This window comes from Lepidochelys olivacea (assembly GCF_965140295.1).
Source record: "Lepidochelys olivacea isolate rLepOli2 genome assembly, chromosome: 5".
In the NCBI taxonomy this organism is placed as follows: Eukaryota; Metazoa; Chordata; order Testudines; family Cheloniidae; genus Lepidochelys; species Lepidochelys olivacea.
Window position 1 is genome coordinate 3,139,140 of NC_140415.1, and position 20,703 is coordinate 3,159,842.

General features: G+C 55.8%; 1 protein-coding gene across 1 annotated transcript in view; it reads right to left on the reverse strand.

Moving 5' to 3' along the window:
* IL11RA (interleukin 11 receptor subunit alpha) overlaps nt 1-20,322 on the reverse strand; it is a gene marked incomplete at its 5' end in the record, with an annotated part of 72,883 nt that extends 52,561 nt beyond the window's left edge. Inside the window, one exon of the mRNA XM_084628328.1 lies at nt 19,959-20,322. The remainder of the gene's footprint in view (nt 1-19,958) is intronic.
* Between the last annotated feature and the right edge of the window lie 381 nt (nt 20,323-20,703).

Genomic DNA, 20,703 nt, shown 5'->3' on the forward strand with positions numbered 1-20,703 from the left:
ACCCCAGTTTCCCAGTATCCCCACCAGTGCCACTCGTTATGGGGACAAATGGTTATGAAAACCAAATACCCCAGTAAAAGAAAAAAGGTTCCCTCGATCCCAAAGGACCAAGCCCCAGACCCAGGTCAATATACAAATCAGATCTTACCCACAAATCACACTGTTGCCAATCCTTTAGAATATAAAATCTAAAGGTTTATTCATAAAAGGGAAAAGATACAGATGAGAGCTGAATTACATACAGTAATGGCCAAGTTCTTGGTTCAGGCTTGCAGCAGTGATGGAATAAACGGCAGGTTCAAATCCAGTCTCTGGAGAACATCCCCAGCCGGGATGGGTCCTTCAGTCCTTGGTTCAAAGCTTCAGTGTAGCCAAGTCCCTCCAGAGGTAAGAAGCAGGACTGAAGACAAGATGGAAGAGCTGCAGCAGCTTTTACAGTCTCTTGCCATGTGGTCTCTGCTTTTTTTGTCTCAAAGACAAGCAGCCCATCCCATAGCCTGGAAAAACCTCAGAGTTGGGTCCACAGGCAGGTCCCTGCATACCTTGCTGAGTCGCAAGGCGTGTCTGCCTTCTCTCAAGGGGTCAGGTGTGTAGCTGATGGTCCTTAATGGGCCATCCAGCAGGCTAGGCAGAGCTGACACCAACTGTGTCTGGGGTGTCTCCCAGAAGCACAGCACAAGTTTGAAATACGGACAGTCTAGAGCCAATACTTATATCTTTAAATACAAAAATGATACATGCAAACAGACAGCATAATCCTAACCAGCAAACCATAACCTCGTCTTAGACACTCAGGGAGGGATAGCTCAGTGGCTTGAGCATTGGCCTGCTAAACCCAGGGTTGTGAGTTCAATCCTTGAGGAGGCCACTCAGGGATCTGGGGCAAAAATAGGGGATTGGTCCTGCTTTGAGCAGGGGGTTGGGCTAGATGACCTCCTGAGGCCCCTTCCAACCCTGATATTCTATGATTTGACCCCCTTTATACAAGATTTGGTGCCACTACTAGGACCTTGGTTGCAACAATGGTCTATACAGTCCCAGTTCAAGTCAATAACGTCACACCCCCAACACAAAAGTGATGCAGGAAGGGATGACACAAACATCACTGACTGCATCCCAAGAGCTCCCCATCCTGGGTTCTGCCTTACTACAGCTAGTACTGGGTTAGAAGCCGTACCAGTGTAGAACAGAAATGGTTCATCAAAGTCATGTTCAATAACCTGATTGAATTTCTTTACAAACTCAACACAAAACTTGGTTAGAACAATAGTGGATTGGATCTGCTCTTGCAGCATGGTTCCTGAATGTCGCATGTGATCTTGCCAAGAGCTAAAGAACATAGCTACCTTATCCATACAAACTCTGGCAAATGTTTGAACCCAATTAACATCAAGTCAATGTAGATATGAATGTTCTTCATAGTATAGAAATCTTGGCATTTAGCCATGAAAGCAATATGGTAATGTGCCTCAGTTTCCCTTTTCATACAGCACATCAGGTCTGGAATGTCTTTTCCCCTGTGAAAAGTTTCAATACTGTTTACAGGCATTAACTGTGCAACATCAGCATAACATGGCCTTTTAACATAAAGGGTGATCTTATGTATCACTTTTAACACATTCGAGGGATTTTCCAAAAGATTAGGCACATTGTACATTTTTACAGTTTTTGGTAATAGCAACATATTAGTCACAAAAATTACCATGAGCAATAACAACAAATTCATTGGAAGTGTCCATTTACAATCATTTCTGTCATGCCACAGCTTTGGCTCCATACCATTGGGGTTTGGGCCTTTTAGGGTCAGCCTGTGGCTTCCCTTTGCAAAATTAAGTCCAGTTTAAGTCTCATTTTCCTCCTTGTCCTGAAAGCTCAAACCCTGATTTCTCTTGCTTAACAGAATTCACTGGCTGATTGGGTGTGCTCTCTGTGCTAACAGCTATTAGCAAGTCCTTCTTCTTCCTGCCAGCCAAGTAATTTGCATTCAGACAGACAGGAGCCAGTTCACCAGTGTTCAGATCCTTCACTGCTACCAATCCCAAGGCTGGACTCTGTCTTAAAGAGAAACCGTTCATTTTCACTAACAAGCTAGACTCCAAGTTCTGTTGTCCTTCCCTTACCAACCTCTGCTTCCACATGGAATCAGATGTTAAGTTCACTGAGAGACTACAAGTCATATCCAAAGTGCCTAGAGATAAGAGTTTACCTGCCACCCCCTGCATTCTCCAGAGACTAACTACACAGCTGTTCTGCTTTGCAGACTCAGCTCCCCAGTCTTCCCTCGGAACCTGAGATACAGACGGTTCACTTACAGAATCAGCATGGAGACATTCCTCTCTCAACAACCTTGTCTCCCCAACAAGCTGGCCAAACCCAGCCACTTGGTTATAGGACTGTTCAACTTTCTTACCAGCTGTCACTCCATCTGAGACCTTCTCAAAGCTTTCCACACTGGATCTTTCAACAGGAAAGTAAGTAGATCCATTCCCCACAGAAAATTTCTGGCTGTTAGGAACTGAAACTTTCTTGATTAAATCACTTTCACACCCTTCAGTTGCATTAAACTGCTTGCACAGACTCCATGAGGATTCCTTTCCCTAGGGGCTTTTCTATGCAACAATTCACCCCTTGCAGAAATTCAGCCCTTACCCTCTTCACCTAGGGCTTGCTCTAGAGAAACACTTTCCTGAGCAACAACAGACTCTTTCTGGGTCTCACTTACATCCAGAATCACCTCTGGCCCATCAGGTGGATTCCTAAACAATCCCCCTTCAGGTAAACTTCTAGACTGCCTAGATAAAAGATTAGAAGCATTCTCCTTCCCTTTGCCACACACAAGTTCAGGAATCTTTTCCTTCTTGCTACAGGTTTCCACACCCTCAATCACCTTTCTACTCTCCTTGTGCCCTGGCTAGGGTATCACCCTGATCAGACAGAGTTGCTACACCCCTTCCCAGCCACACACTAGCAACAGGCAAAATACAAGCACCAGAATTGTCTGGGCTCTGGGATTTTGCTAGGACACTAGTTACAGGCCCATTCTCCCGAGCAGACACAAACTTAGGACCGGTTTCAGAGTAACAGCCGTGTTAGTCTGTATTTGCAAAAAGAAAAGGAGTACTTGTGGCACCTTAGAGACTAACCAATTTATTTGAGCATAAGCTTTCGTGAGCTACAGCTCACTTCATCGGATGCATACTGATGAATATGCATCCGATGAAGTGAGCTGTAGCTCACGAAAGCTCATGCTCAAATAAATTGGTTAGTCTCTAAGGTGCCACAAGTCCTCCTTTTCTTTTTGCAAACTTAGGACCCTTCCCTTCCTGGGCTTTGGCTGAATCCAGAACCAACTCTGAGACAACTGCACTCCCCTCAACCATCACAGGCTGAAAGGCCCCTTCTGTCGCTCCACAGACAAAGAAGAGCTGGACACACTTTCTCCTTTCCCAGACACACAGCTTGGGATCTCTTTCCCCTTGTCCCAGCACACAAGGCTGGTCACAAACAACTGCTTGGAGACCGGGGTAGCTCCCTCCACAGGCAAGTCAATACCCCTGACAGACACAGGCACGTTTCCTTCACTGTCCCAATTCTCCACCTAGCTAACAGGTAAAGTCCAGGGACACTCATCTTCCCCTCTCCTCGCCTTCCCACCCTGCTGACTAGACACAGCCATCAGCTCACAAGGCTGCCTAGGCTCATCCAAAATCTCCTTCCCAGGCACATTGCCACTCCCCACAGATAAACTGCTGTTCTTTTCACTACACTGAGCTACTTCCAGCAAATCACCGTTACCCTTTTCCAGGTTCACTTTTACAAGCTGTACTAGCCAATAATCCATCACCCATCAAAAATCTACCCTTTCCTTTCTCAGTTAGGGCTTCCACCTGACCATCCACTTTAATCTGCGCCTGAGAAACATTGTCCTGACCAATGAGTTCTTTCTGTGCTTGATCTAATTCCAGCTTCACTTCTGAGACATTAGACAGACAGTCAGAAACTTCATTCACAGACAAACTTCTCTTTTGCTCAGACAAACACTTGGAGAAACCCTCCCCAGGCAAATCATTGCCCATAATAGACACAGGTTTAAGATCATTTCTTTCCTGTGACTGGCTGCCTGGACTGAATAAAGCTTTGACCTTTCCCCCAATCTAAAGATCCTTAGGCAATAACCTCCTTACACCAGCTACAACTTCATGCTTAGTACCATCCCATTCAAGGTGGATTCTGGCTAAAGGCACGCTTACAGTAAACTCATAGAGGACTACAATGTTCACACTCTGATTTAGTAAGTAATCTTCCTCTTTGACCAGATCTGCTTTAACAAGAGTGATGTTAGAAGCCATAATTTGCCCTAAACAGCTTTTACCGTTGACTTTTACACGCTCTGAGTTTTTCATTACCAGTCCCATCCGGAGCATTGGCACATTATGGAGTCACCTTCCACTGGACTCAATGGAACAGCATTTACATAAACGGTAGCAGTGCTGGGGTACATGTGGTTACACCCAGACAACAAGCCAACATGGTTAGAAACTGGACTTTCAAGAGGATGCAATTTCAGCTGTTCTTCCATCGCTTTTTTGACTTGGAATCATAGAATCATAGAATATCAGGGTTGGAAGGGACCCCAGAAGGTCATCTAGTCCAACCCCCTGCTCAAAGCAGGACCAATTCCCAGTTAAATCATCCCAGCCAGGGCTTTGTCAAGCCTGACCTTAAAAACCTCTAAGGAAGGAGATTCTACCACCTCCCTAGGTAACGCATTCCAGTGTTTCACCACCCTCTTAGTGAAAAAGTTTTTCCTAATATCCAATCTAAACCTCCCCCACTGCAACTTGAGACCATTACTCCTCGTTCTGTCATCTGCTACCATTGAGAACAGTCTAGAGCCATCCTCTTTGGAACCCCCTTTCAGGTAGTTGAAAGCAGCTATCAAATCCCCCCTCATTCTTCTCTTCTGCAGGCTAAACAATCCCAACTCCCTCAGCCTCTCCTCATAACTCATGTGTTCCAGTCCCCTAATCATTTTTGTTGCCCTTCGCTGGACTCTCTCCAATTTATCCACATCCTTCTTGAAGTGTGGGGCCCAAAACTGGACACAGTACTCCAGATGAGGCCTCACCAATGTCGAATAGAGGGGAATGATCACATCCCTCGATCTGCTCGCTATGCCCCTACTTATACATCCCAAAATGCCATTGGCCTTCTTGGCAACAAGGGCACACTGCTGACTCATATCCAGCTTCTCGTCCACTGTCACCCCTAGGTCCTTTTCCGCAGAACTGCTGCCTAGCCATTCGGTCCCTAGTCTGTAGCTGTGCATTGGGTTCTTCCGTCCTAAGTGCAGGACCCTGCACTTATCCTTATTGAACCTCATCAGATTTCTTTTGGCCCAATCCTCCAATTTGTCTAGGTCTTTCTGTATTCTATCCCTCCCCTCCAGCGTATCTACCTCTACTCCCAGTTTAGTATCATCCGCAAATTTGCTGAGAGTGCAATCCACACCATCCTCCAGATCATTTATGAAGATATTGAACAAAACTGGCCCCAGGACCGACCCCTGGGGCACTCCACTTGACACCGGCTGCCAACTAGACATGGAGCCATTGATCACTACCCGTTGAGCCCGACAATCTAGCCAGCTTTCTACCCACCTTGTAGTCCATTCATCCAGCCCATACTTCCTTAACTTGCTGACAAGAATACTGTGGGAGACGGTGTCAAAAGCTTTGCTAAAGTCAAGAAACAATACATCCACTGCTTTCCCTTCATCCACAGAACCAGTAATCTCATCATAGAAGGCGATTAGATTAGTCAGGCATGACCTTCCCTGGGTGAATCCATGCTGGCTGTTCCTGATCACTTTCCTCTCATGCAAGTGCTTCAGGATTGATTCCTTGAGGACCTGCTCCATGATTTTTCCAGGGAGTGAGGTGAGGCTGACTGGCCTGTAGTTCCCAGGATCCTCCTTCTTCGCTTTTTTAAAGATTGGCACTACATTAGCCTTTTTCCAGTCATCCGGGACTTCCCTGGTTCGCCACGAGTTTTCAAAGATAACGGCCAATGGCTCTGCAATCACAGCCGCCAATTCCTTCAGCACTCTCGGATGCAACTCGTCCGGCCCCATGGACTTGTGCACGTCCAGCTTTTCTAAATAGTCCCTAACCGCCTCTATCTCCACAGAGGGCTGGCCATCTCTTCCGCATTTTTTGATGCCCAGCGCAGCAGTCTGGGAGCTGACCTTGTTAGTGAAAACAGAGGCAAAAAAAGCATTGAGTACATTAGCTTTTTCCACATCCTCTGTCACTAGGTTGCCTCCCTCATTCAGTAAGGGGCCCACACTTTCCTTGGCTTTCTTCTTGTTGCCAACATACCTGAAGAAACCCTTCTTGTTACTCTTGACATCTCTGGCTAGCTGCAGCTCCAGGTGCGATTTGGCCCTCCTGATAACATTCCTACATGCCCGAGCAATATTTTTATACTCTTCCCTGGTCATATGTCCAACCTTCCACTTCTTGTAAGCTTCTTTTTTATGTTTAAGATCCGCTAGGATTTCACCATTAAGCCAAGCTGGTCGCCTGCCATATTTACTATTCTTTCGACTCATTGGGATGGTTTGTCCCTGTAACCTCAACAGGGATTCCTTGAAATACAGCCAGCTGAAGTCTGGCAGTTTCTTGTTGCATCCGGCGAACCCCCTCCTAAGCAGCCAGCCGCCCCTTACGAGCCCTTTCCTTCCTTTCATCAGCCTCCTTTTCCAGCTGGGCCAAGGCTTGCTTCTCTCTCATTCCAATTTCTGCCAGTTTTTGTTCATGTTCCAACTACAGGCCAACTCTCAGGGCTTGCAGTTTCATTGCTTCTGCAGTATCAGGTAAGGGCTGTGCTGGCCATTAACAGATCTCTCAGTTCTTGATTTGTAGCTTTCTTTCTAAAGCTTACCCCCTTTTCTGACCACAAACCTTTCAGGGCTTTTTTGTCAAGGCCCTCATAGGCTCTTTGCTCACCCATTGCAACGGCTTTTTAACCAACCAAACTCTCACTACCAAAATTCAGATTTGGATAGCGTGGGGTTCTGACCCAAAGTTTAATTGACCTGGTTCTGTGGATCCAAGCACGACTATGCCACTGCACCGAGGCTGGCTCTGGCGGGACACCACGGAGAGTGCCAATTCTGGACCAATTGCTTCAAGCAGGGCAGTTACAGCCCCAGGCTGGGGTTTCTGTGCACACCAAGGCAAACCCAACCAGCCAGACAGAGAGGACTTTGGTCTCACCCCACTGGCTAACCACAAGTCACACAAGCAATTCCCTCAGACACCCCAGTTTCCCAGTATCTCCACCAGTGCCACTCATTATGGGGACAAATGGGTATGAAAACCGATACCCCCGTAAAAGAACAAAGGTTCCCTCGATCCCAAAGGCCCAAGCCGCAGACCCAGGTCAATAAACAAATCAGATCTTACCCACAAATCAGGCTGTTGCCAATCCTTTAGAATCTAAAATCTAAAGGTTTATTCATAAAAGGAAAAAGAGAGAGATGGGAGCTAGAATTGGTTAACTTGTCTGGGGTGTCCCCCAGAACCACAGCACAAGTTTGAAATACAGACAGTCTAGAGCCAATACGTATATCTTTAAATACAAAAATGACACATGCAAACAGACAGCATAATCCTAACCAGCAAACCATAACCGTGCCTTAGACACCTCATTTGACCCCCTTTATTCAAGATTTGGTGCCACTACAGGACCTTGGTTGCAACACTGTTCTATACGGTCCCAGTTCAAGTCAAGAACGTCATGGGGTGACCATGGATTTTCTCATCGGCTCTTCAGGGGAGGGCCTCCCAGCTGTTTGGACCAGAGAGGCTGCATCGCGGCCTCCATGTCTCCACCCTGAGGGTTGCCCTGGCCCTCCCTTCTCTGCGCTGGATTTGTGTGTCACTAAACGCCAAGCCCTCAGAGCCAACCCACTGCACACGGGGGAGGAGGACGGGACACACAACACGAAGGGCTGATGGTCCATGGGGAACAGCACATGCGTACACACACGCGTGTGCTCACACCCACGTGCACAGCTACCACCACTGCAACTGCTCAAGGGCACGTTGGATGGCAAAGCCTTTGTTTGCACATGCAGCCATAGTCCAGGCAGGCACAGCCATGGGAACTGGACGCACAGGGCCTACCCCTGGGGGAATTTGGCCCTGGGCTCCATAGACGCTGCATCTCCCGGCGCGTTTTAGAACTAGTCCAGACAGAATCCAAACCCCATGCAGATGCCTGCAGCTGCTCACGGCTGGATTCTGCACGTGACATTCACAAGGATTTGCACGGGCCCTGGGTGCAGGTGGAAATATTCACCAGCCCCCATATTTTCACATCAACAGATTGTTCTGCTACAAAGCTCCATGGGAAAGCACGCTAATTGATATGAGACGGGGCGTGTGCGCAGCCAGGGAGCAGAAACCTGCCCCCACGCACCACAAATAGCAAACAGCCCGGCCCAACTCCTTGGCGTGCATTCACCAGCGACGCACCAGCCAGCCCGGCACCTGAGCAGCCCAGCAGCCCTGCCTTCTAACCAGCCCTCTGCCCGCGGGGACGGTGGCCACGCGTTGGCCGGACAGCAGACAAGCAGAGGAAAGCTGGCGTTAGCCGTGTGATTCACTCTGCTCTCCCAGTGCCCCTCCAGGCAGCGGAGCGTGTGTTCGTGAGGGTTTAAATTAGCTTCCTTTCTCTGGTCTCTGCGGCCGCGGCTCTCCTCTGCCCACGAGGCCACAGGAACCACGGGGAGTGTCCCAACCCAGGGCTCTCGGCTGAGCAGACCCGTACGAGGGACCTGCCTGGGAATTTCACAGAGTTACAGCTCAGATCTTAAAAAGGCAAATGCTGCAGTTAGCAGCCCCATGGAAGGCAGGCACGGGGTGAGTCAGCAATTAACGCAAGAGCCTGACCCTCCTGGAGACCTATGTTCGAATCCTGCCTCTGCCACTCCCAAACAAAGGGGACTGCCTGCTCCCATCCCTTCCTCAGGCTGTTCACAGCCAGGTCAGAGCCAGCAGGGTCAGTGCTCCTTGCTCGAGAATGGCCCAAGATTGGAATAACAGGGGGCTGTGGGTCGGGACTGAGGGGCATTGGCAGAGCTGGATATACAGAGCTCAGGACTGGAATAGCGGGGTGTGGGGGTGAGGGGCCCCAAGAGAGCTGCCGTAAGCAGTCCCGGGCTGGAATGACTGGGAGCTGACATCCCGTGGCAAAGCCGGAGGTAAGGGGCAGGTCTGGATTAGCCGTGTTTGCTGCTGGCTGCCTTTGGGGGCACTGCCTGAGGGACCCACACTAAGCCTGGCTCTACCCCGCAGTCCCAGCTCGATGGCACGGGCCTGCACCCCCAAGCTCACATCAGAGCCAAGTCAGGAACGTGGCGACTCTCTGAAGGCAGCCCTGCCGTGTGCTGCGGCAAACCGGCAGGAGGCACTGCTATGCCATGCCACGGCTGCAAGTGCCCATCTCGAGCGTGGCTACCATTCTCCCGTGCCACCCGCCAGCGTGAGCAAAGAGAGGCTGCATGACAGTGCAGTGCTGCCTGCCAGGCCCCTTTGGCTCTCCCAGCAGCAGCCAGCCCTTTCCAGGCGTCCACACCAGCTCGTCTGGTGCAGGGGTTAAACGTGCACAGATGCATGGCTAGCGGGTGGGCAACGGCCCTGCAGCCAAGCTCCCAGCCCCGCCCCCGTCTGTTTGCAATGGGCTTTGGAGCGGTGACGCTTGGCATCAGAGCAACTGCAGGAACTCACGTCCAGCATCCCACGCGCCAAGGGCACGCTGGGCACTGGTGGGCATGGCTGCCGGTTTTCTGGGGTGCGTCCGCCTAGCTCCATTAAGCACCATCATGGCAACCCTGCACCAGTCACAATCTGGGGGTGAGGAGAGGGGCCCTGTCTCTTTAAACCTGGAGCAGGAAGCGAGCCGGAGTGGGGCTAGCGCTGAAGAAGCAGAGACACAAAAGGGCTCCCCTTGGTCTAGGAACCTGCCTTGTTTGGGAAGAAATCGCCTGCTTAGAGGGGAGGGGTTTTGTTAATGTCACATGACCTGGGGTCTGAGGACAATTTATTTGGAACCAGAACAAGAGTAAAAGACAATTGCCGAAGTTCACCCGTCCCCATGGACCTGCCCGCAGGGAAAGAGCCTGGCACCAGCTTCCAACCCCACCCTCCCCGCCCCATGTACGTGTACACCCCCCATATATGTACACTCACGCGTACACCCCCCGTGCAAACACACCTGCTCCCTGACAGATGCCACAACCACCAATGCACTCAGCCCCCAGCTTCCCTCACCTCCCCTTCACCCCCATTCACACTAGCGCCTCCAAACACTCTTGCCTGCCCCTGCCCCTGCCCCCCCCCAGCGCCGACACTAACCTACCCCAGGGGACGGCTGGGCAGGAGCTCCAGAAGCAGCAGCCGCTCCTCGGAGCCGAATCCCAGCGCCCTGCCCTGGTCACACGCACGCTGCTCTCCAGAGGACGCGGCCCCTGGGAACACAAGGCTGGTAATTGCGGCCGGCATCGTCAAGCTCAGCTGGTTGAATGAGAGACCCAGAGCTGGAGCAGGATGGGGCCAGGTGCTTTGGGGCAGAGCAACCCAGAGAGCAGGGGTCGGGGGGGCTACACAGTTATGAATGTAAAAAAAAACAACTAAAAATCCCAACACGAGCATGGGGGGACAAAATGAGAAAGGCCGAGGCCCAAAGTGGGATTAAACTGGCTAGGGGCGTGGAGGGTGACGCGCGACCATTTTTCAAGTACATGAGAAGCCAGAGGCTGCCCACGCACAGGGCAGGCCCAGCACGCAGCGAGGGGGGAAGCCAATGACAGGGAAACTCAGTGGTGGCCGAAGGATTGGACACCGGGTTTTTTCCGCTTCCACCAGAAAAGGACAGCAGCGACCGGCCAGCTACCATAGTGACCATCGGTGCACGGGGGGTAGGATCTGAGGCTAGGACAGGAAAAGGACAAGCTCAGAACTACTTGGACAAGTTATACGTCTTCGGGTCTGCCTACACAGTCACTAGCCTCCCGCGGCTGGCCTGTGCTAGCCGACTCACTGCTGTGTAGATTTCCGGGTTCGCGCTGGAGCCCGGGCTCTAGGACCCTGCGGGGTTGGAGACATTTCTAACACACCCTGGAATAAATGAAGAACTGGCTGGAGATCTCCGAGCCAGTAGCAATTAACTTTGAGAACTCGGGGCAGACAGGAGAGATCCTGGATGACTGGAAAAGGCACACGGAAACCGTGGGATCAGCCCAGGTCTGTCGCTGGGGGGTCCAGCCGGGAGGAGGTACCTTGGCCCTTCAGTCAGCTGCTTGGTGATGCTGCTAGACCCGCATGTTGCACTGGTCCCCGGGCGCAGAGAGAAGATGTGATAGATGCCCCAGGCTCAGGACAGAGGGAGGTGCCCTCTCGGGCGGTATTGGACAGGAGAGAACAGGCCTCTCCCTATGAAAGCTGGGCAGATCCGGGTCCCTGCTCCCAGCCCGTCCCTCCCGGCAGGTGGGAGAGCGTCACGCTGGCCAGTGAGCTGCTGGCAATGAGGGAGCAGAGGCAGCTGACCCTGCTCCCACCAAGCCCTCTCTCTTCTGAGGGCGACGCGCAGAAAGGGGCAAACGTGGGAGGAACTTGGGACAGAGCAGGAAGCCGGCTAAGGACCTGATTCTGCTCTCTGGCACTGGTGTAAATCCGGAGGGACTCCACTCCGGTCAGCAGATTCACACGCGTGCGAAGGCAGGATCCCACCCAAACGCTGCTGCTTTGAACCTTCTGTTTAGATTTCTCTGGGATGAGGTCACCACTCCGGTATTTTTTTTCCACCAGGAACTCAGTTACATTGTCCTCCCCGCACCGCCCTGGCCCCCACCGAGGCCGGAGCCTGCACATGCCAGCACACGGGCGGCTGCTCCGCACAGGCTGCTGGCCTTTGCCTGCTAACGGCCGCCTGTCAATTGAAAAGCATCTGGAGGGTCACCCAGGGTTCATTAGCTGCCGCATGCGGCTGTTTGTGAAGACGGGAGACCTTGGGGATGCCAGGAATCTTCCAGCTGATAACCATGGACCTCCGTGCCTGCAGCTTTGATGACTTGATCTCGGGTCCCTGGCCCGGGCTATGCAGGAGGGTCTGGCCCCCAAGTCTGCTCACCTCACAGAGGAAAAGTGACCGATGGATTCTTCCAGGCTCGGGATGAGGGACTCTCTGGTGACTGAGGAGGATTTGGGCTTTTCCAGGGTGCCCAGCACGGTCATGAACAACTGGGCACCTCCAGGCACTGGAAGGGGCTAGACACACGGTCACCCAGGCAGCCTGCTGGGTCCCTCGGGGCTGTGACTTTTCGCACGCACAGCTAAAAATTTCAGAGTAGCAGCCGTGTTAGTCTGTATCCGCAAAAAGAAAAGGAGGACTTGGGGCACCTTAGAGACTAACCAATCGGTTAGTCTCTAAGGTGCCCCAAGTCCTCCTTTTCTTTTAGAGCTACAAATGTTATTGGCCAGGGGAAACGACTGTGCTCCTTTAAAGGTCCAGCGCTTGTGTGTACCTCCCGCCATACCTGCCATGCGAGAAGGGCCAGCCCGGGTCGGCCCAGAAGCCTGGATGTTGCTTCCCCTGCCAAGCGCTGGGCAGTTTCTGTTCTGTGGAGGCTTTACAACTATCTGCCAGTTTAAACCATTCGTCTGAGCTGCAGCGAGGCCCTGGCTGAAGTTCCTGAGCGGAGTCTGGGGAGGAATCTGGGTAATTCAGTGACTGGAGCCGGGCTCTTCAAAGCACGTTCAGAGCCAACTAACGTGAGGTCGAAGGCCTATGCTCTGGGGTCACTTATCTCAGGCGGGGGAGATTTTACAGCTGCGTCCATGAGACACTGCTACAATCTTCTCCTGAGGCTAGACTGGACTTCACACCCGGCCAGCCACGTGTGCACAACAAACCCAGGAATCAAAATCACAGGGCAGCCGAGACCAGACCTGAGATACAGCGCTGGGTGGGGACCCTGGGGATATGAACAAACCAGAGGGAGTTCAGAGCAGAGGCAAACGGAGCTGAGAGGAGACGCGGCTAGGCAAGGCTCAGGGGTCAGGGTAATGCTCGGTAAACACTCAGAGGACACGGTAACAGGTAAAGCTTGCCACAGAGGGAGGGAACTGAGACAGGGAACCTGAGGCTAACTAGGTGTGGCAAGCCTCTGGCTGGGGGCTGCCTCGGGCCATCAGTTATTCAGCTGAACTGCCCACAGAAATCAAGGCCGATGGCACTGGATGGCCCAGTGAGGCTGTGGACTGGGGCACGGTGGGAGACCCATCACCTGGGAGCCCTGACACAAGACAGGGCGAAGCCCTGGAGAACACACAAAGGCCACGCTCCAGCCCCAGGGAGACGGCCTGAGTGAGAGCAGGCCAAGCCCATCCACAGCGTCTCAGATTAGGGGCTGGATCCAAAACCCGTGGGCATCGCTGGAAAGACGCCCACCGACTCAGTGGGCCCGAGAGCCCCACACAGAGCTCAGGGCAGGCCCAGGGCTTTTCTGGGTAAATGCCGACATGCCCCAACTGGACCAGCCTGGGAGGAGCGTGAGGGGAACATTCTACGCTGCATCCTCTGCCTGGGAACGGGCCCACCCGGGCCCCCCGGCCCTGCTGGTCACTCAGAACAGCGCTGTTCTCCCCATCTGCCACCCCTCAGCGGCGGGCTCGCCACGTCTCCAGCTTGGCGTCCAAGTCCTTTTGCTCTTGCTAATTGTGCAGAAAACACAACTCGTCTCAATTGCTCTTTTTTAAAAGCAGAAAAAAAGTATAACTGGGTTTGAAAGAGAACTAGACAAGTTCCTGGAGGACAGGTCCTATGAGTCAAGATGGTCAGGGACAAAACCCCGTGCCCTGGGTGTCCCTACGCCTCTGACTGCCAGACGCTGGGAGTGGACGGCAGGGGATGGATCACTTGATGATTACCGGTTCTGTTCATTCCCTCTGGGGCACCTGGCACTGGTCACTGTCAGCAGACAGGACACTGGGCTGGATGGACCTTTGGTCTGACCCAGTCTGGCCCTTCTTGTTTCTATTCTCTTCCCTCCCCTCACATGACAGGGACTTAAATAACTTTGTAAATAACATCTGAACTGAGACAACCTGTGTGGGGAGTTTGAGCCCCACAGCTGCAGAAAGCTCTGGGTGAGTCAAAGCAGGGGTTACCCGAACGCAGGAATACAATTCCATGGACTTCAGTGGGAGCTGGCCAGGCCTGTACCCAGTCCCCTCTCAGGAGGAATATGGCATACTCCTAGAACTGACCATATGCGATACGTGCGTACAGGGGACATTTCTGTCTAACCCAGTCAGGCAGTGGTAGGTTTGTACCCTAAGCTATAGATTTGGTACCCCTGACACACATCACTATCCTCACTATTCAGGGTTTGAGTCCCTCTAATCTCTTGGCAGGAGTGATGTCTTGTGGCAGTGAGTTCCATGGGTTCATCACATGTTACTTAAAAACACATTGTCCTGGGTCAGTTTTGAATTTGTTGCTTTTCAGTTTTGCTGAAAGTTGCCTTGTGCCTGTGTTACAAGACAGGGTAGAAAGAAATGCTCAGTGACTTGCTCCTCCCTTCACACTCTGTACCCATCCACAGCACTCCTTGCTCAGTGTGATAGCCCTGATCTTTGCCAACTCTCCTCTTACAGCAGTCTCTCCAGGCCTGCAATCATTTTTACTAGCCTGTTTCTATTTCTGCTCTATCCTGTCTGACAGGAGGGGACCAGAACTGAACACGCTCTCCCATGTAAGGGCATCCCACTGCTTTATAGGGTAGGGCCACCATAGTTCAGCTTCATTCTCCAGCCCTCTCTTAGTGGGGCCTCACAACTTGCCAGTGTTTTTGCCCACTCACTGCTGCACACATTACCGAGCGGCCCACAACGATGCCTGGATGTTTCTCCTGAGCAGGTACAGTCGATGGAACCCAGGACTGTGTGCGATCGCTTGAAAGCGCCCTTCCAACCGGTCTCCTAGCACTTGCCCACGCTTAGCTTAACCAGCCGTCACACTGCCCAGGCACCTCTCAAGCTCCCCACGCAGCCTTGTCTAGAGCCGACCCCACTGCAGTTCCCGCTGTGGTCAACTTTCCGCTGCCGGCAGCGACAGCTAGGCCAGGCCGCCAGCAAAACAACGGTCCGACATAGGCACATTTTCCAACTTTCACGAGTGCCGGGGAGGGAGAGACGGAAGCGTGGCTGCGGGGGTCAGAGCTTCGGTGAGTGAGAACCTGGGCTCACCACGTCAATGACAAGGGCAAAGGCGGGAGTGCTGCAGCTCTTCCCACGGGAGCGCTGGTAAAACTCGACTCCTTTTATTATTTGGCGCATTGCAGTCACACGAGGTGCTGTACAAAGGCAGAAGAAAGAGACGGCCCCTGCCCCAAGGAGCTTGTGTGTCGCGCTGCGGAGAAAAGGTGTTTCAGAGCCCGTCTCAAAGTGGACACACTGTTTGGAGGGGAAGGGGGCCAATTTTAGCATCCCTCTTCCCGTGTCCCCTGTTCGCCTCGGAGCGGGCTGCTTGGAAAACAGGGAGTGTTCCCCACAGCAATATTCTGAAGAAACCAATCATTTTCTTTGAAAACCAAACACCGCCGGGCTTTTAACAACGGAACGAGCTTTGGTTTTGCATCAAAAAAATGAAAGTTACAAATGAAATGAAAATGTTCACCAGAAGGGTTTTTTCGGGGGGTTGGTTTTACAACCAACACAAAAACAGATGGAAAATGTTCAAACTATTGTCACTCTCGTTACGAAAACATCACAACTTTGAAAACTCTCTAAAACCAGCCCAGCAATCCCCTGGAGAGCTTGGAGCCATTACGTATTGCTGGGTTTGGGCAGAGACGCCAGCTGGCTCATGGCCCGTTGTACTAGGTGTTTGGGGCAGTCCTGTCTACACCCCAATTCCTGGCCCATGTCTCTGGAATGGGCAATGGCCAAACCCTGAGATCTAGACATGCCCCGAATCCACACCCAGCTCAGACTCCTCTCTGGAAAAAAAAAGAAAAGAAAAAGGGAAGCACCAAGTTGGGGCAGATGGAAACAAGGGAAGTTCCTGTCCCGTGAACGCAGTCTCTAGCCAGCCAGTTCCCCTGAGACGGATTTTCCTTTAGTGGAACAGAGCACAGGGGAAATCACTGCAGGGGGGAGGGCTAACGCACGTGCACCCTCACGTGGGTCCGGGTCCGTGCGCGCCCACGGGTGTACATCCCCCCCCCCCCACGTGGGTCTGTGCCTGTGAATGCTCGCGGGTGTACACCCCCCCCACGTGGGTCTGTGCCTGTGAACGCTCGCGGGCATATACCCCCCCACACCTGGGTCCGGGTCCGTGCGTGCTCGCGGGCGTATACCCCCCCCACACCTGGGTCCGGGTCCGTGCGTGCTCGCGGGTGTACACCCCCTCCACGTGGGTCCGGGTCCGTACGTGCTCGCGGGCGTATACCCCCCCACACCTGGGTCCGGGTCCGTGCATGCTCACGGGTGTACACCCCCCCACGTGGGTCCGGGTCCGTGCGTGCTCACGGGCATACACCCCCCCCACGTGGGTCCGTGCATTCGCACGTGTGCACACACACAATTAGACTTTAGACAAGTTTCTGATGTGACATTTATAAACAGCTGCTCTCAATCCAAGCAGCCTTCATCCCAACCGAGGCCCAATGCCCCCCGGGCCCCATCACGCCAGCGTGGGCCCCCCCGTCTTGCCAGCGCTGTACATAACGTGGTTCTGTCAGGTCGCTGAGGGGGCCGCCTTGAGAATCTCGTCACGAAACGATTGAGCCGGCGTAGCCAACACCTGGGCTCATCCGAAGCCGCCACCGACCCCGCAGACCCCAGCCAGAGCACAACACACGTCCTCTGCCCCAAACCCCTGAGCTCACACCGCACCCCATCCTCTGCTCGGGACACCCAGCCACCAGCTAGGGACAGGGACGGCGCACTTCTGAGTCAGAGCCACCGGCAGCTCCCTCCGTGGGTCTGCGTCTCCTGCCGTGACGTGGGAGCCATTCCCCACTGCAGCGCTTCCCCGCGGGGATGGAAGGCTAGGGGGTGGGGCACTAAACTGGGACCCTAACGAACCTGGATTCAGTTCCCTGCTTCACCGCAGACTTCCTGCCGGACCCTGGGCAAGTCACTTAATCTGCTGTGTGCCTCGGCTCCCGTCCGTACAACGGGGGCACTGCCCTGCCTGCGGGTCAATACGCCAGCGACGGGGAGGCGGTCAGACGCTCTGGCAACTCGGGCTGCATGGGTACGCGGAGAAAGGCGCATCCATCACACGAGCAGCGTAACCATCCACGTGCACAGAGAGACGCGGCGGCTGTCAGCCAGCTGCCTACGGGCACCCATGGGGAAGGGATCCGGGGCGTCCTGCCCCACTGAGAGAGATGGGGGCCCGCACAGCTGCACTCAGGGAGATGGGAGCGTGCCCCTACCCGGCGGGCACACACAGAGGTGGCTATGAGCGCCCTGTATCACAGTGCCGCTGATCCATTCCTCCCGTAGGGGGCAGCCCCACCCCACACACTCACCAGGCACTCGGCCGAAGACTCCCATTCTAGTGCCCGTGACTAATGCCCAGGGACATTCAGGTTTGGGCAGGGCCTAGGGAGGGGGATCCCCCAGGCTCCAACGTACCTGACGTCTCCTAGTGGGAACCCAGGAGCTGGGCTCAGTTACAGTGGACGCCTAGGCTAGGCAGCCGGCCTGGCTGGGCCCTTTGCTCCGCAGCCCTGCGATGCTCTGGGGGACGCGTTCCCCATGCAGCCGGGCTCTCTGCCTGGGCCGGGCGCAGACAGCAGAGCTGCCAGGCAGGGCTGGGCCCCAGCTGGGCCCCGGGATGTCCTGCGGCAGAAGGGCCATGGAGGCTGTAAACTGAGCCCAGGGGCTTCCGATAAGCCCGGCAGCAGCAACAGGGAACCGGGGCTGGTCCAAGTTTCTCTGAGCTCGGAGTCTCCATCGGCATGAGTCACTCGCTCATCTCACCGAGCCAGCGCGGTGCAGGCCTAACGCCCTTCCCCCGTGCCCGCACCGAGCCCAGGGACTTCACCCGCCAGGGAAAAAGCGGCTTATCAGAGCTCATCTGCACGTCAGGTTTTCCCCCTTCGGTGTCTGCAAGAGTAAAGAGCTGGGGCCAGCTGGGCAGAGCGGGCAAAGGTGGAGGAAGGGCTGGGTCAGCTTCCCACCGCTGGCTGTGCCAATGTCTGTCAATGCTGAGCCACGACCCCCTGCTATTCCAGTGCCAGGCTCCCCCCCCCACAGAGCTCCCCCAGTGCCCCCCAAATCCCAACCCAGCTTCCTTCCCCTGCTATTCCAGTGCCAGGCTCCCCCCCCCACAGAGCTCCCCCAGTGCCCCCCAAATCCCAACCCAGCTTCCTTCCCCTGCTATTCCAGTGCCAGGCTCCCCCCCCCCACAGAGCTCCCCCAGTGCCCCCCAAATCCCAACCCAGCTTCCTTCCCCTGCTATTCCAGTGCCAGGCTCCCCCCCCACAGAGCTTCTCCAGTGGCCCCCAAATCCTGATCCCAGCCCCCTTCCCTTGTTATCCCAGTGCCAGGCTCCCCCCCAACAGAGCTCCACCAGTACCCCCCAAATCCCGACCTGGCCCCCTTCCCCTGTTATCCCAGTGCCGGGCTCCCCCCGCCCCCATAGAGCTTCTCCAGTGCCCCGCAAATCCCGAACCGGCCCCCTTCCCCTGCTATCCCAGGGCCAGGCTTCCCCCCCACACACACATAGAGCTTCTCCAGTGCCCCCCAAATCCCAACACGGCCCCCTTCCCCTGCTATTCCAGGGCCAGACTCCCCCCCCCCCACCCCCGAGCTCCACCAGTGCCCCCCACTCCGCCGGCTCCCATTTGAGACGACCCCCAGCCCTGCGGGGTTCAGGGTGCACTGCAGAGACCCTGCCCCCCTCGCCCTGGTCCCGGCCTGACCCCCCTCAGGGTAGCCACCTCGCAACGGCAGGTGGGCCAAAGCAAAGGGCTGGCTGGAGTGTCCCTCTGCACCCAGCGGCTCCCCCTCCAGGGCGGATCGGCGCCGGCCGCCGGCCAGCCCTGCAGTGACCTGCGCTCGCATCGACCCACGCTGGGTGTAGACACGGAGCGGGGCCAGCCCCGTCCAGAGCCCAGCCCGGTCCCCGCCAGCCCGCGGTGCAGAAGCCAGCTGACCAGCAAGGAGACGGCCCCGAGCACTGGATCCACTGGCCCCTGGGCTTCCCACTGCACCCAGCAGCGACCGGGTGAAGGAGTCTGGTGCCTACGAACCCTTCGCGAGCGAAACTCGACCCCAGCCCCCACCGCGAGCCCCAGGCGGCCCTGACCCCAAACACGGGGGCCGAGTCAGCTCCAGACCCACAAGCGGCACCTTGCAGGCTTGTCCCTGGGACGGGTCTGACCAGCCCGGAGCCGCGGGGAGTCTGGCTTCCAGACCGCCCCAGGGACCGGCTGCCCGGCCCCCCCGGCGCTGTCCCGGCAGCGGGCACCGCTAGGGCGATGGCCGCGGGGAGGCCGGAATGCCCCGGCCAGGAGCGGCAGGCGCTGCACGCAGGGACCGGAGGGGCACAGAGCGAGCTGGGGCCGGGCCGGCGGCTTCTCAGCCGGTGCATCGCTCGTGTCCCCGACGGGCCCGTCCGTCTGTCCAGAGCCGCCAGGGGACCCCCGGCCAGACGCGCACGGACCGCGCTGGGGGTTGGGGGACACGCTGGGGCCGGTTGTCCCGGGGAGGACGAGTGGGGGAGCCCCGCACCCCGCTCCAGCCCCCGCCGCAAACGGGCCGGGGGAGGGGGGGGGGATCCGGCAGCGCACGGTCCCTGGTGGCTGCTCCCCGCCGGGGCCCCGCTCTGCGCCCATCCCGGCGGCGTCTGGGCTCCCCGCTCTCTCTTACCTTCCCCGCTGTTACCGGGCTGCGAGCTGCATGGTGGCCGGCCGGCCCTCGGGCGCGCTCCGCGGCTCTCACTGGGCGCAGCGACCCTCCGCCGAGCCCCGGCGCGCTGCGCCCCTCGCCATGGCGCGGCCCCCGCCGGGCTGCCCGAGCCTCCCGCCCGGCCCGTCGGAGGAGGCGCTGGCCGGCGGCGGGGGCTCCCGCAGCCCAATTGGAGAATCCCCCTGCCAATCCGGGGCCGGGGCTCCCGGGCGCTTCCTGTCTGGGCGGCGGGGCCGGGCCCTGCGGGGGGCCGGCCGGGAGGAGGCTTTGCGCTCTCGGGAGCGCACGGCGTGGGCAGGGCGCCGGGCTCCCCCTGCCTGCCCCCGGGACCCGCCTGGCGCGGGCCCCTGGACCTGCCCCCTCACGCTGCCCCGCAACCGCGGGGGCGGCCAGCGCCGGCCCCCAAACGCCCGGCCTCACCCCGACCGCGGGGTCCCCGCCCCCCTAGGGTCTGCGCAGCGGGCAGGGCAGGAGGGCAGGCCCGGGGCCGCCTCTGCCCGGAGGAGCGATGCGGAAGCGACTGGGGGACTGGCTCTGTACTGAGCCCGCCCAGGGACCTGAGGCGAGTCCCCTGCTCCGTGCCTCAGTTTCCCCACCCGTGCCCCATGGGCGGAGTGTTCCTGACGGGAGCTGCTGGGACAGAAGCAAAATCAATATGGTTTTTCAGATTAAAGTTTTTTCTTTTTCTTTGAAAAGTTTCGCCAAA